Source organism: Cebus imitator, unplaced genomic scaffold (assembly GCF_001604975.1).
Source record: "Cebus imitator isolate Cc_AM_T3 unplaced genomic scaffold, Cebus_imitator-1.0 Scaffold341, whole genome shotgun sequence".
NCBI lineage: Eukaryota > Metazoa > Chordata > Mammalia > Primates > Cebidae > Cebus > Cebus imitator.
Window position 1 is genome coordinate 2341553 of NW_016107656.1, and position 6000 is coordinate 2347552.

Below are 6000 nucleotides of genomic sequence, written 5' to 3' on the forward strand. Positions count from 1 at the left end.
TGGGCAGATTGTAGGAGGTGAGGTTTTGTTTGTTTGTTTGTTTTGGAGTTTTTTGTTTTTGGACTGAAAAACTTAACGCTCAGGCATTTTTTTTTTTTTTTTAAACAGTCTCACTCTGTCACCCAGGCTGGAGTGTAGTGGGGTAATCTTGGCTCACTGCAGCCTCTGCCTCCCGGGTTCAAGCGATTTTCCTGCCTCAGCCTCCCCAGTAGCTGGGACTACTGGTGCCTGCCACCACACCTGGCTAATTTTTGTATTTTTAGTAGAGATTTCGGGGTTTCGTCATGTTAGCCAGACTGGTCTGGAACTCCTGACCTCAGGTGATCTGCCTACATCAGCCTCCCGAAGTGCTGGGATGACAGGCATGAGCGGATTACAGGCATGAGCCACCTGGCCTGGCCCAAAGCTCAAGAGTTTTATTTTGTATTTTTCTTTCCCAAGTTGTATGAAAAGTCCAACAACACTATTCTGTAGTTTTTTGCTTTCTTGTATATGGCCTTTTCCCCTCTGGGGGCTTAAGAACATTCATCTTGTCTTATTAATCCTCAGTGAAGGCAGAATCCTCAGAGTATTTTTATTTCCATTTTACCATTAGGGATACTGATTGGAGGAAGATGAACGACTTGGCCAAGGTCATACAGTAAATCAGGACACAGATAAGAACAAGCTTGCCCTGTCAAAGTGCTTCCCTGACAAGCAGTGGCAATTCTCCTTTATTTATGTGCAAAGCACTCTCCAATTAGGAAATAAAGCATCCTGGTGCTCTCTTCGGAAGGAAGGCCTTTTATAAAGTAATCACTTGTTAATCAGTTATAAATAAAACATACTTACTTTTGACCTCTAGAGGAAACCTGCTATCTGGAGATTTCACTAGTCTGAGCTATAGAGACTTTTTTTTCTCAGGTTTCCCTTCTATTTCTCATGTATACTTCTACACTTACTCGAGTCCTGTTTGGGTGAACCATTGAGGTTTGTGTTCCACTGCTTGCCTTATCATACTGAACCTCTTAATAGATTTCATTCTAGAAGCTACTGTGCTAAATGTGTCTATCTCCTGTGGAGACTAATGGCTAAAGTTCAAAGTGACTCTGGCAAGAACAATTGGCTGCAGCCTTTTAGAACTAGCAGGCCACTGGAGATCATCCCCAGCATCCAGATTTACAAGGAGGAAGCCGAGGCTCAGAGAGGTCAAGTTCCTTACCTAAAGTGACACAGCTAGTTCCTCACAGAACTGGGTCGAGAACCCAGATCTGCTCCCTCACATTGCTCTTTGCAATGTACTGCATTACCTCATTTTTGCTGCAAGTCCTTGGCTACTGTCAAAATCATTCATTTACTCATCAAATGTTTATTAAGTAAGCACTTCAGTGCCAGGCAGTGAAGCAAAAAAAGAAGAGTTTTTCTTCATTAATTGGAACTGGAGAGACTTCACATTTTAAATAGGTAGAGAATAAACTGATCGCTTTTTTTACGTTAGTTCATGAATTATAAAGATTACAAAGATACAAAGCAATGTTTCTTCTATCTGTAATATTATCCAAATGCTGTGATAATATTAGCCAGAATTTCAAATTAAATTATATTTGAAATCCAGACAAAAATGACTTTAAAAACACAAGTGGCTATTCTGCTTCTGGTTGCAGGCTTAGAACACACGATTTAGTCAGAATACATTGTCACCTTGTCAACTACCTCTCATTTTGTGTCACTTTTGAGTAGTATTGCTTTGTTAGAGTTTTTTTCTTTATACAAAATTTGTCAAAATATTTATCATGTTGATTATTATTTATTACGTTTGGGGACACACTTAATTTTGCAGGGGAATGACTTGCCTAATGAAAATCAATGGAATAATAGGTTATGGAGAAAGTTTCTTTTTAGGCACCATTTTAGAACTGTTTTGCAATGGTAATCACTATGGCAAAATGCCTGTTGATCCTCTCCATGTAATTAATTAATGATAATTATATTCAGGTTTTAAATTCTAACTATCAGAAAACAGCTTTTCTACTTCACTCAGTAACTCAATTTAAGGAGATAGAGTGAAAAATAATTTGTTATGGAATTTTCTTGGTGCCGCTCTAGGTTTCAGACTATTTTAGAAGATAAATGCTCACACCTAGTGCATGTAAAAATTAAATTCCATTAACATCTATTAAATGTCAGTCCCTAGGGTGTCTAGCCTTGTAAAAGTCAAAGATATATAATATTAATCTTAAAATGCAAAATATGTCTTGCCTCTGCTTAAACCATGAGCTAAAAAGCATCCAGAAGGAGTAGATGCCACAGGGAGAAATGAGAATAATGGGCTTGAGTGATGTAACAGGCAATCTCTTCCCTGGTGGCTGGGAGTGAGGTGCTGGGTTGGCAACTTAATTGGGGGCAGGCAGGGTGGGGGTGTCTGTTAATATGTCTGAGCTGTGTACATTAGACTTGTGTGTGACAACACACATATGAAAGAAGAAAAGACAAGGAGCAGTGGGGAGTGCCAGCAGGATTCATTAGATTATTCATTGCTGTTATAACAGGCCTTTCTTTCTTTAAAGAAGGAACAAAGGGGAGGAAGTGCACGTTCAGGAAGTCATCCACTTAGAGGTCACTAACAGAAAGAGAGCCAAGATACAGACTAGGTTTGCGATAGAAAATAAAACACGATTCATTTTTCAAAAATTGTATTCTTTCATCTTTGGTAATCCCCAAAAGTTCTATATTTTAAAAAGCACTCCAGAAGAGGAGGAAAGGGTTAATCTAGTGTCTCCTGAGGTAAAAATGATAGGTGCAGCAGTATTTTGTTAGATAACAATGTGCAGCTTTTAGGAGTACCTTTTCTTTTTCTTTTTTTTTTTTTTTTTTTTTGAGACGGAGTTTCACTCTTGTTACCCAGGCTGGAGTGCAATGGCGCGATCTCGGCTCACCGCAACCTCCGCCTCCTGGGTTCAGGCAATTCTCCTGCCTCAGCCTCCTGAGTAGCTGGGATTACAGACACGCACCACCATGCCCAGCTGATTTTTTGTAGTTTTAGTAGAGACGGGGTTTCACCATGTTGACCAGGATGGTCTCGATCTCTTGACCTCGTGATCCACCCCCCTCGGCCTCCCACAGTGCTGGGATGACAGGCGTGAGCCACCGCGCCCGACCCACCTTTTATTTTTCATTCTACATCACAAAGCGATTATAATTTAACACCTAAATGTTAGGTTATATAACCCCATATAAGTGAAATTATGTTGATCAGTGCTATTTCAGACAAGTATAAGTCATGTATATAATCACAACCATGAAATCACTCAAGTTATGACCAGTGCAAATTGACTAAACAACAGTTTTTCCATCTGACATTTTCTCCCCATTCTGGAGTGAGGACGAGTGATCCCATAGAGACTACTTCCTGAGGCCTGCATGGCTACTGATGACAGGGAGGTGGTTGGTTTTCTTTCTTTAGGCAACGTAATTTTATGTATTTTCTGTTTTAAATCGTTAGTGCTTCTTGTCTGGTTTAAACTTGCTATTGGAATATATACTTTATAACTCTTGAATTCTTCATTTATAAGAACCTGCATAATTAGAGCTCTTAGTAAAGTCTGAGATCTTGCCTCTTTGCAGCTTTGGAGCAAGGCAGCGTGGAGTACATCCCAGTTTTGAAACTATCTCTAACCTTGAAGGCAATACACATACACACACACACAGCCTCTTAGACCCTACTCATAAATGTGCAAATACAAGAACTAGGTGAGGCGTCAGATACCCACATCAGAAAAGCCCAGTTCCTAGAAATAAGGCTGACAATCTGAAAATAGGAGATGTTTTGAATATTTCTTCAAAACTTTTGAGCTTAACAGTTTATGAAAGCCCAATTTCAGGCCCTTTCTTGGAGCTATTCAGCTGTCTTGTCTGAGTGAGCCCTGTGCCCACAGCTTGGACCAGGGCTGTGGCTTGGGGCAATATGTTCTCAGCCAGCATGCTGTGGCCCTAGAGGACTTGCTGGGATCATGAGCAAGGAGAAAGGGTCTTCAGAGACCTGCCCAGAAGAGTAGGAGAGATGGCATTTTCTTCATGCTTTATAATAGGATAAATTCCACATGTTTCAGAATTGTAAAGATTAAGATGAAACAATATACTTAATTAAAAGGTAACATGGGTTTATTCCGCTATAATCTGGGAGTGAAGAAAACTTTCCTAACTTTGATTCAACTTCCTGAAGCGGTGGGGAAAACGCTTGATACTTTTGATCATATAAATATAAACCTTTGCATGGGAACAAAAATCTCTATTAGCAAAGTAAACAGACAACAGCTTGTCCTTGTGGGAAGGTATTTAGAATTTATATGGTAATCATAGATTGGCATAGCTAATACAGAAAAAGCATTTAAAAATAGAGAAAATAAAAGGCCAGCAGGTCTATGGAAAGATGGGTCAGAGAGTTCTCAGAAAAAAACAGACAAACGAACAGACCCTCATTTGAAACAATTCTCAAGTAGCCTCAAAGTAAGAAAAATTCGGGTTAGGAGGCCAAAGTGGGAGGATCACTTGAGGCCAGGAGTTCAAGATCAACCTGAGCAACATAGCAAGATCCCATTTATATTGAAAAAAAAAAATGGTGGGCATGGTGGTGCAGGCCTGTAGTCCCAACTACTGGGGAGTCTGAGGCAGGTGATCTCTTGAGTCCAGGAATTTGAGATTGCAGTGAGCTATGATCATGCCACAGTACTCTAGCCTGGGTGACAGAGCAAGACCGTATCTCAAAAAAGAAACAGAAAAAAGAAAAGAAAAATGGACATTCAAACTCCACTGAGAGACTATTTCCTACTTATCTGATTAGCCCAAATTATAAGGTTTAAATTGAGGGTAAAAGTAAAGAGAAAATGGTTAAAAGTAAAAGTAAATGGTAAAACTAAAGAGAAAATGGTTAAGCATTCTCATAAATTGAGGGTAAAAGTAAGAGAAAATCCCTCTGTTAGCCAAATAGCATTCATATGAGTTAATTTAATAGGAACAGAATTATTGAAGTGTCTGAAAGACAAAGTACACTCTGAAGTATCCCAGATGTAGTAACCTTAGGAAGTATTATGTTAACTTTAGGAAGCATTATGTTGGTGCAAAAGTCATTGTGGCCTTTGCCCTTGAAAGCAATGGATTATTAATTATCCTTAAAGATTTGAGAAACAAAGGAAGAAGGTTGAGATTATCAGAACATAGAAACTTGGAGGAGGTGCCCTACTGAGCTGGGACCCAGAATTCTGAGAAGGGAATTCTTTCTGCTTGGTTAGGAGAAAAAAAACTCATGAGGCTGGGCCCAGACCTCCAAGGAAAGGACACCATCTGGATGTACAGGAGCCCCAGGAGGCCCTGCAGAGCAGAGGCTCAGGAAGCTGGGCTGCCGACTGGCTGGTGTGGATACTGAGAGAGAGATACTGAGAGAGATACTGAGAAAGGTAGAAAATTGGAAACTGTAACCTACCCCTACTGGGTGAAAACTTGTGGCTAGGGTGACACTGGCAGGAAGAGGAAATAAAGCAGAAAGCAGCTAGTCTCCTGGTCATTCTTTTTCCTGCTGTTTGGTCTACCTCTTACATGCTTTTGGCAAAACTCTACAAGGCGCCAACTAGTAAGGCAGAAACATGTGCAGAGTCCTAGCCCCAGCTTCTCAAAGTGGAGGGTGTGGAGACAAAAGTAACTCCATCTTTGATGCTGATTCATCGTGTTCACTTCTGATTAATCCCAGTCCCATGAATGCCTCCTTGTTTCCACTTTAGGTACTATCCCTAGTGAAAGGACAAAGCAACCTTGATGTTATCACACAAATTATAGCTATGATGCAGGTAGCATTCTTGCCTGTTCTGGAAGGTGACTTTAATTGTCTTGCTGGTGTACACATGTTCTTCCCCTATGGTATAGAAGCCCCAGGTCTGGGGAGTAACACTGTAGAGGTCTACCTATCTTGCAGCTGACCAAGACCATGCTTCGGTCTGTAAGCTCCCCCAATAAAACACCCTAGACTGA